Source organism: Lissotriton vulgaris, chromosome 6 (assembly GCF_964263255.1).
Source record: "Lissotriton vulgaris chromosome 6, aLisVul1.2, whole genome shotgun sequence".
Taxonomy (NCBI): domain Eukaryota; kingdom Metazoa; phylum Chordata; class Amphibia; order Caudata; family Salamandridae; genus Lissotriton; species Lissotriton vulgaris.
Genome location: NC_141694.1, coordinates 1,606,488,980 through 1,606,506,509, shown reverse-complemented (window position 1 = coordinate 1,606,506,509; position 17,530 = coordinate 1,606,488,980).

The window sequence follows — 17,530 nt, the reverse complement described above, 5'->3', positions numbered from 1 at the left end:
ACACCACTCTGTACACCAAAAAAACAGATTGAAATACACTACTCCACTTTGAAAGCTTTCACCAACGCAACCTTTGGGAAAATCTACCTTTCGGTCATTTTCTACGAATAAGGAGGAAATGCTCCAAGAAAGAGGATTAATTTGAGAATGCTGACCTACTGCTGAACAAACTATCAGAAAGAAACTATCCAAGACGATTGCTCAAAAGAGCAATGAAACGAGCCTGGTATGCCTTACTTACACCTAGGCAAAAATAAGAAAACATGCCTTTAGTGTGTGTTACAACTTACTCCGGAATTACAAAGGAAGTACAAAAGATTGTACGCAAAAAACTGGAATACCGTGAAAGACCTTGACCCTTTTGTACAAAAACCGATATTCGCTCTGAAGAAAAACGAAAGCATCAAGTGTAAGCTAGTACGTGCCAATACTGTAGCCAAAAAGGGAGAACAAACATTAAGAACAATGTTGTCTTTACCACCAATAAAAGGACATCGAAGATGCGGAAACTGTATCTCGTGCAACAAAACGATTAAAGGCAGCAAATTTACATACGGGTCAAAATTTAAATAGAAGACATTTACAAAATGGAATCTATTGAGAAATGAAAAAGCGGCACTCGACAAATTGACGGAAAACCAAGAATTAATAATTAAACTCGCAGATAAGGGCGGCGCGATTTTGATCATGCAGCGCAAACAGTATGAGACCGAGGTGCTACGCCAATTATCAAATGAAGAGTTTTATCGAAAAACCAATAAGGACTGGAAGAAAATCATCAAAACGAAATTGACTATTTTGATAGAAATTGGAGAGGAAAAAAGCTGGCTGTCTAACAAAGAAGCCCAATATTTGATAAATGACAACCCAAGTTCACCTATAAGGTATAGTGTGGCTCACCGGTTAGAGTCGGCAGACCCAGAAGCAGAGGTCGGCCTGGGACCAGGGTTCAATTCCCGACGCGGCAGGGTACGGAACCAATGTCAGCGGGCTCGATAAATCTCGCCTCGGTGCCTCTCTAACCATGGGTCCCACGCTGCAACTCTGGGCAATAGCTTGCTTAATCTCCACAACGGCCCCCTTGCTGCCGGGGATGCCTGGCTTCACCTTGGGGATGCCCAATAGGGACCATCTCACAGGGAAAGCCAGGACGGGTTCCCCAGCGGTACACAGCGCCAAGAAACCCCAGGGTGAACGTGCGCTCTACAAATTCATACTAACATAACATAACATAACTCCGGAAGATACACAAAAATCCAGTTAACCGGCCAGGAAGACCAATAATCTCAGGAGTCAATTCCATATCAGAAAGACCTGCAAAATATGTTGATACATTTCTTAAGCCCTTGGTGTGTGAAACAACGAGCTTCATAAGGGACATGATGCAAGCAATTGTATTCTTAGACAATCAACAATTTGATGAAGAACAAGATCTACTAGTTACACTAGACATAGTCAGTCTTTATTCAAGTATATCACAGGAAGCTGGATTGGAAGCACTTGAATTCTTCTTGGACAAACGAGCACAACCCCACAATGTGCCTTCATCGTATATAATACAACTTGCCGAGATTTGTCTCAAATATAACTATTTCACCTTCAATGACAAACAGTTCCTTCAAGTTAAAGGTACGGCAATGGGCTGTCCATTTGCTCCAGAAATGGACGTAATGTTTATTGCTCTCTTTGAGGAACAGTGGATTTACAACAACAATCCGTATGAAGAACATATGAAAAGCTGGCGTTGATATATCAACGATGTCTTTATGGTTTGGCGAGGTACAGCAGAAAACTTGAAAGAATTTGTGATATGGCTAAACAACAGACTTCCAGACATTCAGCTCAGTTAATTTCAGTCGTACAGAAATGAACTTCTTGGACCTGATGATTAAACCTCAAGAAGGCTTGTTGTACACCACTCTGTACACCAAAAAAACGGATTGAAATACACTACTCCACTTTGAAAGCTTTCATCAACGCAACCTTTGGGAAAATCTACCTTTCGGTCATTTTCTACGAATAAGGAGGAAATGCTCCAAGAAAGAGGATTAATTTGAGAATGCTGCCCTACTGCTGAACAAACTATCAGAAAGAAACTATCCAAGACGATTGCTCAAAAGAGCAATAAAACGAGCCTGGTATGCCTCACTTACACCTAGGCAAAAATAAGAAAACATGCCTTTAGTGTGTGTTACAACTTACTCCGGAATTACAAAGGAAGTACAAAAGATTGTACGCAAAAAACTGGAATACCGTGAAAGACCTTGATCCTTTTGTACAAAAAACGATATGCGCTCTGAAGAAAAACCAAAAGCATCAAGTATAAGCTAGTACGTGCCAATACTGTAGCCAAAAAGGGAGAACAAACATTAAGAACAATGTTGTCTTTACCACCAATAAAAGGACATCAAAGATGCGGAAACTGTATCTCGTGCAACAAAATGATTAAAGGCAGCAAATTTACATACAGGTCAAAATTTATAAAGTATGAAGAGTTCATAAATTGCATTACTCAAAATGTAATCTATTGTGTGATATGTCCTTGTCCGAAAGCATATATTGGGAAGACTACACAACCCGTCATAAAAAGAATAACTCAGCGTCGATCCAGAATAAGGTGTAAAACTCCTTATGCACCAATGGTCACACATTGCATTGCAAAAGACCATGGACCAAATGATATCAAATTGACAGTCTTAAGACATGTAACTGGAAAAAACATTGTTAGTAAACTATCCCGAGTCGAGGCAAAAACCATTGTGTATTTCGGCAGCATTAAAAATGGGATGAATGAGATGACAGAGTTAAACCATGTAAGTTAATTTCAATCTTGACACAATTTATTGAGAAGACGAAGATCTCAATATGTCAGCCAGACGACCTCTAAGATAGTACAAACTATACAAACAGGGAAGACAGATGCCCAGTAATCACTGAAAACCACATCAAGTAAGATATAAAATGCTCGTAAACAACTTGGAAAACACGGAAAACACATACAGCTAGATTCATGAAAGAAAAATCGGCTCGCAAAGGGCCGGATTCTGCGAATCTGGCCCTTTGCGAGCGCAATTTTTGCATTTGGGATTCATCATCCCAAATACAAAAATCGCTAATTGCGAAATCACATATTTGCGAGGAATTGCATTTAAGGAATCTCTATTTGAGATTCCTTAAATGCAATTCATTATCCAATTATTATTTGCGAATTCGCTATTTCTGGCCGCTATTTACCGCGAAGTGTAACTTCGTGGTAAATAGCGAACACTTAGAAAAATGCACTTTAGTGCATTTTTCTAAGTGGTATGTTACACACACACATGTCCTTTGGACATGTGTGTGCGCAACATCAGGCTACATTTACATTTCAGGGGTGCAACAGGGTGTCCATTGGACACCCCTGCACCCTTGAAATCACAAAATCAAAATGCGAATCGCTAATAGCGATTCGCACATTGATATGTCTTCCCATTCATTCCTATGGGCCTTTAGGCCCATAGGAATGAATGGGGAGTTATTCCTTATTTGCGATTAGCAATTAGCTAATCGCAAATAAGGAAGCTGTAGGAATCGCAATAAATATTGCGATTCCTACATGAATCCCGTTTTGCGAGTCTGTAATAGCGATTCATTATTGTTCGCTATTACAGACTCGCAAAACATGCCGATGATGAATCTGGCTGATAGCGCCTTGCACACTAGATTAAAAAAGGCTGAGGTGTAAATGCCAATGAAAAAAGCATCTGTTCTCACCTTTTTGCAAAAATATAATCATCATGATAACGGTGCCCGTTTACAACTCTACACCACTGAGTGGCGGTCCCAAGCGATAAATATATCATACAAGCTGAGTAATTCATACAAGATATAAATATCTGGCTCGCACATGTGTTCGCTAGCTGCAAAAATGTTTTTAAAAAGACACTGCATGAATGGATAGAAAAAATCACACTGTGCGCATGCTCCACTACTTAGGGCTAACCATGACAACCGGATACCTAACAAAAGCGAAAGTCAGGCAGCCACGCAAAAGACATTACGTAGACAAAATGTTGTAAACGTTGCGACGTCACAAGCAGACTAAAGGAGCCGTAAGACTAATGAAAACAGAGCTAATGGCGAGAGCGGCTTTCTAAAGCAAGTGAGAAAATGAATAACACAAAGCGGTTACGCCGGAAACATGGACCGAACTCCAAACTAAAGAGAAATCCTTTGGGAAGGTAGGATTAACGGCGAGCATGCCTGCTGCCTATAACACAATCGGGCAGAGCACTAACACGCAAGCGTGAACCTTCACGAATGCCAATGAAAGCATGAAAGAACGAGTGACTGTAATTGGAACGCGTTATAAGCAATCAGAGTATGCATCTGGGCTAAAGGTCAAAACATTCTAGGGACACAGCACAGCGATTCTTCTGCATGACACGATGTACACTTCTAACTGAGCGAGCACATAGCACGAACGCAGTACAAAGCATAGGGACGCAAGCGCCCTCACATCATTTGTTCAATTATAGATTGTAGAGACACTGAAGGCCCCTATAGATCAAGAGGAACCAAAGCTGTTTACGTCCATGGGAAGTGAAAAGTGCAGACAATCCCGGTAGGTTCTCGGGTTTTAAATAGCTGACATAGAATTCTCACAGCAAAAATAAGAAATGTGAATATGAGCGTTATTTTGACACATGACCTTATTTACACAGGTTATGGAAATCTAGACTCAACCGTGAAGGGAACACAAGGTGCGTGAGTAAAAAAGCTATGAAAGATGCAATACAATGTTTTTTTAAAAATCTTTAAAAAAAAGCTTAGGCTTAAAACTCCAAAAGAATTACAATCACCTTTTTATTCAATACAGATTTTAGATGTCCTACATGAAAAACAGTACCGCCCTGATGAAGACCTTCATTTAATCAACTTTGGGTCCATTTATTGCGAAGGTCGAAATGCTTTGGCTATCACACCACAGGAGGTCAAGAGAGAAAAGGACTAGAATACATGCCAAATAATTAAGGCATCCCTTGGGCTGAAAATATAAGCTAAAAAGTAGAACTGTACTAATAATCTCTGACCTGTATAGGACCTATAAATTAGCGGATATTGAGGATGAAGATACATAAGTCCCTATACCAGTTTTAATAAGTAGGACTGCAATTGTTTCTAAAAGTATCTTTCTGTATGGTGTTTGTTTTTGTAACATATCTTGAATGCCATAATTCTTGTATGTTTAGAAAAGACTTCAAATGTCAATTCTGATGTTTATATGTTGATATATGTAAGTATTGTAAATATTATACATGTTGAAAGTCTTTGTTACAAAGAATAATAATGAGGGTTTGCTCAAAATAGTAACTGACAATAGGATCCATTCTTGTTAAATGTACAGAAAATATATTTTGAATAATATAACACAGAGTTAAGTAATAAAACTTCTGTGCAGTTAAGAGGAAATGAATTTATGGTTTTTGAGGCATCATTCTGTTGCAAAAATATCACTCTTGCGCTCCACCACTTCAAATGGTCTGGTCCACCTGTCCTGGAGCACACACGGCTCTACAGGGGCCATGACCCAAACTTTCTGTCCAGGTTGAAGCTCAATCAGAGTGGCATTCTGATCACACAACCGCTTCATGTCCTCCTGGCTGGCTTGCAGATTCGCCTGAGCGAGCTGTCTGAATCGCCGTGTCTGGTTCCTGAAGGCCAGCATGTAACTGTATACATCCTGGGGAGGTTTCCTGGGAGATTGCTCCCAGCCTTCCTTGACCAGACTCAAAGGTCCTCTTACTGGGAGTCCATACAACAGTTCAATTTTAGAGAGGAGCCTTGTGCTTCCTTCCACTTTTCCCACTTGCCTGGCAAGTTTGACATGTCCTACAATGAGTATCTGAACTCTTCTGCATCTGGAGCCAATAAAAGTGGGTGACAAGCCTTTCAACGGTCTTGTTCTGCCCCAGATATCCAGTTGTAGGTACATCATGAGCCAACCCCAGTAGGAAGGCTCTGAAGCACTGGGGTACCATCAGAACACTGGCTGACCCAGGCTCAGCAACCTTAGGCTTGCTATACAGGAGATTGTTCTCCCAGTGGATCCAATGTGATCCAGACTGATCACCGGCTGCCTGGTTTGTGGCCTGTTGCTGCAAACCCTCAAGAGAAGGGCACTTCCTCTGTTCTACACAAAATTCCTCCCTGGAAGGTCCTCCTTCATGCTGCCAAGGGGTCAGCTCAGGTAGGTCCCCCAGTTCAGCAATTTGCTCCCCCTGTAGGTTCTAGGGCATCCCCCACAAGGTCTGCCTCCTCCTGGACTGTGGGAAAAATGGGGGCTGGTTTCCTGCGCTCCCTACCTCTTCTCTTTAAGGCAAGTTCCTGGGCCATACTTTCAGGCTCCAGGATCTCTTGAACACCCTTACTGGCTGCATTAGACCGAGTGGTCATACACACCGACTCAGGCAGACCCAACATCTCCAGATGAGCCTTCTTCTCCACCTTAGCCCAAGGGGAGTTCTCTAAATCATTTCCCAACAGACAATCTACAGGCATGGCTGGCCGAACGGCTACTTGAAGAGTACCAGAACCCCCCCCCCCCACTCAAAGGGAACTTGGGTCACCTCACACTGGCTCTGTGAGTTGTCCGCTGCAACTTCAGGTTAAAATGCATGAGGGATAACCTGCTCCTTGGACACTAACCGGCATCTGACAGCTGTCACACTAGCCCCATGTCCCTCAGAGCCTCCACTCTATGGCCATTGATGGTCACCCACTGCCTGTACTTTTTTGTGTTATCAGGCAGCTGAGTCTTAGGGACCATCTTAAAGTCTCCTAATGAGACAAGGGACATTTCTGCGGGACCCCACCCACCTTGGACTCCCATCTCCTCCCCACCCAGGGCTACACTGGCCATCTGACAGGCTGGTGCACGGGGTGGCACATATTGACCCTTTTGGGGACACTGGGATCATACCAATGAATCCCAGAAAGCATGTAGGGGGCCCCCTTGAACAGGTTTATCTGTTGGGGGCTCTGACTTTCTCAGAGGGAGGTTGGGAACCCTTCCCTTGGTTCCCTTGGAAATTACTTTGGGGCCCTTTCTGGAACTCCCTCTGTTTACCCTTATCCCACCCACTCTTCTGCTGGGGACCCTGCCCGCCTTTGGCTGAATCTCCCACATGACCCTTGTGGACCCTGGTACTGACCCAGCGGTCCGCCTCCTCAGCAAGCTTTCTAGGGTTAGTTAACTTGCTATCAATAAGGTGGTGGCGTAGCTCTGGAAACAGTTAGCAGGCAAGTGCTCCCTTGCAACCAAATCATAGAGCGCTTCAAAAGTATCTACTTTGCTACCCTTCACCCAACCATCCATATCCCTGCAAAAGAAAGATACATATTCTACCCAAGTGGTTGCCTCCAGCTTCTTACAATTTCTGAACCTCTGTCTCGGGGTATCTATCGTTACTCTGCAAGTAGCTTGCAGAGTGACAATAGATACCCCGCGACTCTCAACCTTCACGCAGATCGGACTTTTGGGACGACCTTTAAACACACTACGATCATATCTGACGAGTGTGCATTGAATGATTTACCAAGAGTGGAACTTCTGCATATCTATAAAGACTTGTCCTCGATTCATCGCCCGATCTGTTTAAACCATCACGTTCTGACCATACTGAATGACGGTTACAGAACCAAGATCTGGTTTGAAGCAACTATTCTGATGCCCACAGAGCTTAATGCACTTGATCCTCTTGTGAGCCTTCCGTTGTTAGGGAGTTACAATATAATTACTCTTCTGTCCTGATGATGGTCTTATAGAATTATTCAGAAAAGACCGAAACGTCGACTTCCTGCTTGATCCAAATGAGGACTCAGACATCTGTTTTTGGATAGGCGGCTAACAGGCTCTACAGAGACTTTGTGATTTACTTTCATATATTTGTCCTGTATTCCTGTTGTTTTACAATTTTTTGTATTGTATTTTCCCGCTTTGATTTAAATTTGATAAAAATCTATCATTTTGCCTATACACATGTCTATTGGTTATTGTTTATGTTGAGTATTGTCATGTCTATTTAGTGTAGTCTATATATGTGTTTATTCGATTTTTTTAAATTAATTTTTTCAGGATGATTAAGTTACCTGTAGTAAATTAATTTGCAGAAGTTAGTTGAATTTATCTATCAAAACAAACTCCTTTGGAGGCAATTTTACCCATCTCTCCGGTGATGAGACTGCAAACAGCTGTGACGAAGACACGCTTCTCTGGGGATATGGCGGTGGCACACTTCTCCGGCGATACAACGACAACTGCTGCGGCGGAGACACGCTTCTTGATGAGTCGCGCTTCCAGCTCCCAGCAAGGAAATTCACGGGGGAGCTGGTGGTGAAGTAGACCTGAGACTTCAGCAGGAGGCAAGTACAAGTTCAAGCCATTGGAGAAATATTCTGCAAGATGATGAACGTTCTTTGAAAGTTCCTTCTCCTTTCCTTGGCAATGAAGAGACCACTGCAGGCCAACCCAGCAAAGAACACACTGGCAGAGGAGCAGTCCGAACTCCTGCAGATTCCTTGGTTCTTCTCCTTGGCATAAATGTTTGTCTTCTTGCCAGAAGTGATCTAAAGTCTTGGGGTCTGGGTCCCCATATTTATGCTCATATTCCCTTTGTTCTCTAAAGGTAGTGAGGCCTTTGCCTAGTTCAAACCAGTTCTGGTCAGTCCTGCAGCACTTTGTTGCCAAGACTCCTTTCTTTACGTTCACAGTGTAGGCCAGGGACATCAGACATACCACAGGAGGTGGAGCCAGCATTGTGGATGAAAGGCACAGCCCTTTTCAGGTCCCAGGTGCAACTCCTCCCACTCATCTACATGCAGATCTCTCTATTCAGCCCTGTGCTGACTCACCCTGTCTCCTGCAATCCCCAGCCCCTGTCACTCAAACTCCAGACAATGAATACTCAACCTAGCAGAGTCAGGCTTGGATAGTTAGGCAAGAAAATTCCTACTTTCTAAAAGTTGTACTTTCAAACACAGAATGTTAAAACCAACTTCACTAAAATATTTGTTTTATCATTCTGAGTTCAGGCATATTAAACTCGAATTTCTACCTAGTTCCCTGAGTCCGTTAGGATTATAAGATGTTATCATCAAAATGCCCATTCTGACCTATGGGGACCATGTAGCTTTGCAATAGTGAAAACCAAAAATGGCTGTAATTCACTATTAGGACATGCCAAACACACCAGGGCATGTCCTACCTTTTTTTTTTAAACTTTATTTTCAAGTTTATAATGTATAATAGAACATCCTCCCCCAAAAGGTATCATAAAAACATTTGTATACAGATCAATGGACTCATTATGGCACATTTTGGACATAGGCTATAGCTCGACATACGTAGATGTCCTACCTTAAACTTACAATCCACCCTGACCTTGGGCCTACTTTAGGGGTGTCTGATATGAAGAAAAGGGAAGGTTTAGGGACTGGCAAGTGGGTGCACTTGCCAAGTCGACATGGCGGTCACAGACTGCACACTGTCTCTGCAATGGCAGCCTGGGACACACTTTACAAGCTGCTTCTGTGGGAGGAACAACCAATGCTGCCCACCAGAAGCATTTGATTCACAAGCCCTTGACACACATGGTGCACGGTACTAGGGTTTGACAAGTAAATCAAATAACCCAATCATGGAGTCACTAATTAGTACAATAATTTAACATGGGGAGCACTTGCACTGTGGCACTGAATAGCAGTGGCACAGTGCCCAAAGCATCTAAAACCAGATAACAAATCAAAAAAGAGGAGGCAATCAGAAAAAATGGAAGGGAGTCTCACGCCAATGACACCAGGTCTAAAAGCCTTGTTCTGATTTACTGTTCCTGCCCTGTTTTTAATTTCAATGTTATTCCATTACCAGCAATTGTTCCAGTACCTTCTGCTCAAATGCTCATATTCCATTTTTCCACTATTAACAGGCCATATTCTGTGTCTGTGCCTGTTGGTACAGGCTGCTCTTGAACACAGTATTACTAGTCTTGATTTCTGAAGCCCTGTTCATAATTCCTTGACTTGGTTTTCTCAATATCTCCTTGCTGTCTTTTCTGTCCTGCATTCTTTTTCACTCTCTCCACTATTGTTGCCTCGTCCATACCAAATTAAGCCAACTGTCTGTTGCAGGCCATGGGCCCAATTACAACTTTGGCGGTCCTGGGACTGCTATTTCAATCTGGCAGCCCGACAACCCGCATACCTGGTGGTCTGACAAATGAATTAGGATTCAGGCGCAAGACCGCCACCAATGCTGGTATCTTGGGTCCCACTGTAACAGTGGTGTTGAAAGCTGCGGTCTATGGAGGCAAAGTCGACATTGACCCTGCCATGAAAAGGACAGCAGAAAGGAAGGTGACCAGGGACACTTATTGTGCCCCAGTATGCCTACACTTTTGTGCGTGCACTGTGTGCCATGCACAACATGGTGCAAGTGTGCCCAAGATGCACAGCATGGCAGCAGCATTTGCTTGAGGCTTTCTTCATGAGCTGAAATATACAGCAGCCACAGCACTGCCACCGCAACACCGCCATCCCCTCTGTGATGAGTTTGTAATGAGGTCATCGGGATACCACCGTATTAATGGCCTTTTCTGCACCACTGCCGCTGCAACCTGGCAGTCCAACCGAAAAGGTTGTAATCGGGGCCCATATCTGTTTATAGTGTGATCTCTACCGTGTTCTCAGTTCTGATCCGATAGGGAACTTTTGTGGATACACCCGGGTCTTTTTTTTATATATTCTTACTTGTCTCAGTGTTGTTGGTCCTTCTTGCTCTAAGTAAAACAGTATCTACACCAGCAGGCCCACATTTGACTTCGCTCTCTGATTGTTGTTAAGTGCAAAAACAATAATTGATGGACAGAATGCAGAACAATGTCATACATTCAACCCAGTACAGAGATCTGGGCCTAAATCCATTATTTTTTTGCTCACCATGCCATTCCAGTTTGAATCCAGCAATAGGCAAATCAGTCTTGACACTGTGCCCAATAGGAACAGTCCAGCCCGAACTGCCAATGCAGGTCCTCCCAGGACTGGAAACAAGCATCCTAGGACCGGTTTCGGGGTTTCACCCCTCTTCAGCCAGGATAGCTTGACTCCAGTGGCATGGAGAGCACTGGACCCACGTCTGGTCATACCCGTCCCACTCGGGGTGACAAATACAAAAACAACAGTTGATGGACAGAATGCAGAACAATGTCATACATTCAACCCAGTACAGAGATCTGGGCCTAACTACATCGTTTTTTTGCTCTCCATGCTCTGTTCGGTCTGGACTGTTCCCATGAGGCACAGGGTCAAGACTGATTTGCATATGGCTGAGTCCAAACTGGGGTGGTGTAGTGGGCAAAAGAACAATGGATTCAACCCAGATCTCTTGACTGGGGAGAATGTTTGGCTTGTCAGCATGTCAGCATTCCGTCCATCAATTGTTTGCTGTAACACTTTTCGCCCTAAGTGGGATGGGTATGCCCAGACGTGGGCCCCTTGCTCACTGTGCCACTCAATTCAAGCTAGCCTGGCTGAAGAATGGTGACATACCCTGAAACTGGTCCCAGGATGCTTGTTTCCGGTCCCGGGAGTACCTGGCTTGGCAGTTCGGTCTGGACTGTTCCCATGAGGCACAGGGTCAAGAATGATTTGCAAATGGCTGAGTTCAAACAATGGATTCAACCCAGATCTTTTGACTGGGGAGAATGTTTGCATTGTCAGCATTCCGTCCATCATTTGTTTTATTTAACACATGATTGTTGTTAAGAGCAATCTGCTGGTGTCTATCTAATGCGGTTTTCCTATGCTACTAAGAAACCCCTTTTATTTATCAGTACATCCCTAACCTTGATCTAAGCTTTTTTTCACTGTCTCCAGTCTCTCTCTGCTTGTTCCTGCTTACAACCATCTCCTATCCTTTTTAATTCCTCTACTACAATTATACTTTGAATAGCCTCGTATTTACCCAGCACTGTAACGGGGCTAATTATTACTTCTGGAATCACCCTTCCATGTCTTCACCCCCTGACAGAAGCACATCTTTCATCCTTCAATACAGCAAATAATAATTCTGTTGTGTTGACGCTTTACTAAAATATCAAATAAAAATATTTTGTTACCAAAAGATTGTTGCCTTTATATTGTGTTTACCAAAATATTGTTGTTTTATAAATATCACAGAGAGTAATATTATTTTTGTGTTTTATTTAAAATCATCATATATGTTATTGTTTAATGTTTTTAAACTTTATTCCAAGTGGTGAAACGTTTTAGGAGCAGGATGTTTTTTTAAGCGGTATGGGATTTGTTTTACACGATTTGTAATTTGGTAATTTTGAAGTACACGTTTTAACTTTTTTAAATACTCACATTATTTTTTGTTATTTTTACTTTTTGTTATGTAAGCGAGTGTTATTTTGCTTATGTTTTTATTGTGGGATGTAGGGTTAATAGGGAAAAAGGTTGGCAGTATTTTGTAAATATATATCTGGATAAAATGTTATTTTAAAATTATTATTGAATGCTTATTTTTCTTTGCATACCCTGGAACTTTTTACAGTAAATAATTGAAAATATAAATTATTATATTTTTATTTTACATTTTATTATATTTCTATCTTGATAAAAACTCATCACGCTCACCATTGCACCTCCATCCAGGCTGCGCTGCCATGGATTTCGGCCACCTGCTGCACTCACAGCCACATCCTTCACATCTTCAGGCTTCCCTGACTGTGTGTAGCCTTGCAGCCATGGACCCCTGTGAAGGTCTGCCATACATGGAGGCCATGGTGGAGCATGCCACTGAATCAAATGTGCAAGCTGGTTTATGTGGGATTTCGACTATTCAATAATCGCTTTTTTCTTACCTATTATTTTGCATTCCTTAAACAGCGCTTACCTAAAATTTGCAATTTGGGAAAAGCAAAATGGATTTTTGATAAATGTAGCCCTTACTCTCCCAAGGCTTCAGATTTGCTGATGCGTGACCATGGCACCATACTCTGTGAAGTCAGACTGATATGAGCATATTTTAAGCCTTTAAATAACAGGCATTGGTCACCTTCTAAATCAAGCAGGGCCAGACTGTTACCCTCTCACATCTGCTGGAGATGTGGGGAGGGTTGTTGGGATGGTGCACATCCTTTGGGAATGCCCAGAACTGTCCACCTACTAGAAAGAGGTCTGGATTGTCCAGACAAAATCAGAAGATGTAGTGGTCCGCTAGCTCCATCGTTCCGTCCAAGCACAGGGAGCAATTACTTTTACTGGATTGGCAGCGGCTAAACAGTGCATCTATGCCAGTGGAGGCAGCCTGTCATGTTTCACGATGCGACGGAGCCGCGGCCGGAGGGAGGACGGCACCGCGATCGCAAAAGGGCGAAGAAAACTACATTTCCGGGTTGACGAAACCGGAAGGGACTACAGATCCCGTGAGGCAATGCGCGGAGCATGCGCACAACATGTAGCAGTAAAAACAATGGCGGAACCCACGGAACCCGCCGGATATTTCGTGACAAACCCGAGGGCTAGGGAATCACCGCAAGGTAAGGGACTTCGCCCCTTTCTCGATTGCACGTATCTGAGCCCCGTGTGAGTGCATCCTGAGCTAAGTTCGAGCGGCCGCTCTGTTTGTCATTTACCGAGCGTGCACAGTAGCTGGTGACTATTTGTGTGAGGACGGACACCCTCCCTTTAGCTTGTTTGTCGACGCAACGTGAGTGAGCAGCTGCTCCCGTGTGTTACCACGTCCCGCAGCGCACCTAAAGTGTGGCTGCTAATTCAGTGATCTCAGGGGAGCCAAGTGAGGAAAACTACTCACCCTGTGGATATTGACTCTTTGCCCGAATCAGACTTTGATAGAGGGACACCACTGACTTAGATACCCATATCTCAAGTGGCCTCAGGTGCTACACACCCAGGCATAACTGTACCCCTTGTTGGTGAGTGTCGGGGCCGGCATTCTTGCGGGGGCCGGTTAAGACGGCTGGCTAAGCAGTCTGTGGATAGGTGAAGGCTCGAGTGGCATTGTCGGCCACTACTTAGCACAGTGCCCTCCGTTGGGGAGTGTCAGGACTGGGACTCATGCGGAGGACGTATAGGGTGGTGTTAACCCTTGTTGTTCTTGCTGGATTGTATAGGACCAAATCCTGAATGTATACGAGCCACTCATAAATCCAGTTCCACCTACCTTGGGTTTTTAATTGCCTTATTTCTGTGTTTCTGGTTAAAGGGCTAGTGTTCTGTTTACACACCCAACCCCGAGGGCAGTCAGGGATTACATAATATCCGACCTTCTACACCTTAATCAGCCTCCCGGTTGGGTTGGCGAACATGGCCGACATGGACGATGTGTTAGCCACCCTCCTTGCTGTTCAGAACGAACTAGCGGCCTCCAGGTTGGAAACCGCAGACATACGGGCCAGGATGGAAAACCTCCAAAGGAACCCGTTTGATGCTGGAACACCGGTGGTGGCTCAGCCGGCTGCGGTGGTCGTGGAACTGCCGGTGTCCATACCGCTAGCTACGCCAGAGCGATATAGCGGGGATCCAAGCACCGTCCAAGTATTTTTAACACAAGTAGCTCTGCATTTATCATGCAAGCCCAGGTCGTTTCCCACCAATCAGGCGAGAGTCGCCTTTTTGATTTCATATTTGGCAGGAAACGCAGCTCAGTGGGCAGTACCGTTGGTGAGCAGAGATGACCCTCTTATACAAGATTGGGACACGTTCAAGAGGAATTCATAAAGGTGTTTGATAGGAGGGCTGATTCTTATACGGCAGACAGAGAGCTGCTGGAGTTACGCCAAGGTAACAACGGGCTTGTGCAGTATATGAACGCATTCTGAAGGTTGGTGTCAGAAACCAAGGGGCCTACGGCAAAGAGGGCAGCGCTCTTCCATCAAGGCCTGAGCGACGAACTGAAGGACGTGGTAGACCAAATCGACCCCCAACCGGCCACATGCGAGGATCTCATCAGCCTGGTCCTTCGCCTTGACCATAGGCTGGGGGAACGACGAGGGGATCATAAGAAGAAAGATAAAACCCTACCAGTACTAGGGCCAGCTGGGGCTGTGGATACACCGCCTACCGCACGCTCCGAGCCAATGGATGTAGGGGCAATACGGGCCAGCTTAACCTCCTCGGAAACAGAATCAAGCCGCAAACAGGGCCTATGCCTTTATTGTGGCAAGAAAGGCCACTTCGTGAGGGAGTGTCCGGTCAAGCCGAAGATGGGTCGCTTCAAGAGCCCCAGGATGACAACCGCAGTCGTTGACAACTCCACGGAAAACTGATGGATTCCAGGAAAAGAGAAGGGGATTCTGGGAGTCGTTGTTTTATCCCTTCCGTACAGTTGAAGACGCCACCAAACCAGAGACATTTGTTCATAACCATCCATCTTCATGTAAGGGAGGAGTGGATTCCAGTAGAAGCCATGGTAGACTCAGGTGCCATGGGTCTCTTCATGGATGCGGAAAAAGCCAGGTGCTTATCCGTTGTGCTTACTTCCAAAGAAGTGTCAGAGGAAGTATTTGCGGTAGACGGGCGACGTCTTGCCTCCGGGCCCATCCACCAACACACCGGGAACGTCCAATTGAGGTACGGAAAGAAGCACTCAGAGGACATCGATTTCAACATCATCCAAGCACCACAATACGGAGTAATTTTGGGTTTACCCTGGCTCCAGAAACACAACCCCTCGATCGATTGGGCTTCTCACGAAGTCAACATGACGTCTGTTTTCTGTGCCCGCAATTGCGGTGTGTCCGCTTCTCAACAGGAGTCGGAGTGTGAAGTGCCCCATGCTATCGCCACTGCGGCGGAGAAATGCGTTGACCCCCCCGAAGCCTACCAGGAGTGCACTGATGTGTTCGATGACGCACAAGCCGAAGTGCTCCCCCGCATCGAATATACAATTGCCAGATAGACTTGGTCCCAGAAGCGAGCGTACCAAGCGTACCAAGCGGAAGGCTATACGCACTGTCAGAACCAGAGAACCTGCATTTGTGCGCTTACCTAGACAACATTCTACGCCTTGGATTCATACGCCCTTCGAAATCCCCGGCCACTTCTCCCCTGTTCTTCATTCCCAAAGCCAATGGGGAACTCCGCGCCTGTGTGGACTTCAGGGCCCTCAATGCCATAACAGTAAAAAAACGTTATCCGCTCCCCCTTATTAACGTGTTGTTGGAACAGGTAAAACAGGCCAGGATATACACCAAACTCGATTTGAAAGGGGCCTACCACCTGGTGCGTATGAGAACAGGGGATGAATGGAAGACGGCGTTTAAGACACGGTTCGGACTGTATGAATACATGGTGATGCCATTCGGTTTTTGTAACGCCCCTGCGGCGTTTCAGTTCTTTTTAAATGACGTGCTACTACTGGACGTCTACGTTGTGGTATACATAGACAATATCTTGGTGTATTCCAACAACGAAGAAGAGCACGTACAACATGTTTCTAGGGTTCTGCAGATACTACGAGAACACCTGTTGTTCTGCAAGCTCAGCAAGCGTGACTTCCATGTCACGTCCGTGGAGTTCCTGGGAGTGATGTTGAGCCCCGATGGCCAGACGATGGCGGACAGAAAGGACAAGGCGATAAAAGAATGGCAATCACCTCGGAACCTCAAGGAGGTGCAAAGCTTCATCAGCTTTGCCAACTTTTATAGATGTTTTATAGATGGGTTTTCGGGACTGGTGGCCCCTATTACGCATTTATTACGGACATCACAATCCTTTCTGTGGACCCCTGAGGCGGAAGTGGCCTTTTCTGCCCTAAAGAAAGCGTTTGGATCGGCACCGGTGTTGGCTCACCCAAATACGGACCTTCTGTTTATAGTGGAGGCCGATGCATCAGACGTGGCTCTGGGAGCCATTTTGTCGCAGCGAGAACCGTGTTCCGGAGTGCTCCATCCTGTGGCCTTCATGTCAAGAAAGCTGAACGAGGCCGAGTGCAACTATCATATAGCCGAGAAGAAGCTGCTGGCTATCAAGGACGCGTTCATGGAGTGGAGACATCTCCTAATAGGGGCAGATCATGTTGTTTCTGTTTTCACGGTTCACACAAACCTCCAATTCATGATGGCGGCTAGACATCTCTCTCCTAGGCAAATGAGGTGGATGCTCTTCTTCTCGGGATTCAACTTCGTAATTACCTATAGACCTGGAGTAGAGAACCGCAAGGCTGATGATCTTTCCCGCCAGTCATCGGAACCAACGAAACTACCAGCGCCGGTGACCTCCATCATCCAACCTGAGAAGGTGATAGGGGCGATACAACCTGACAGCTTCTTGAAAGGGGTTCAGATGGGTATATGCACTCACGAGTGGAAGACCTGGCTTCATCACCACCCGGAGTGGCAGTTGAAGGACGGAATCCCTATGTTCGGGAGTCGCATGCTGCTACCTACCCCGCCACTGAGGAAACAGGCGTTTCGATGGTGCCATGAATCGCCGAGCGCGGGTCATCTGGGGTCGGAGAAAATGGGAG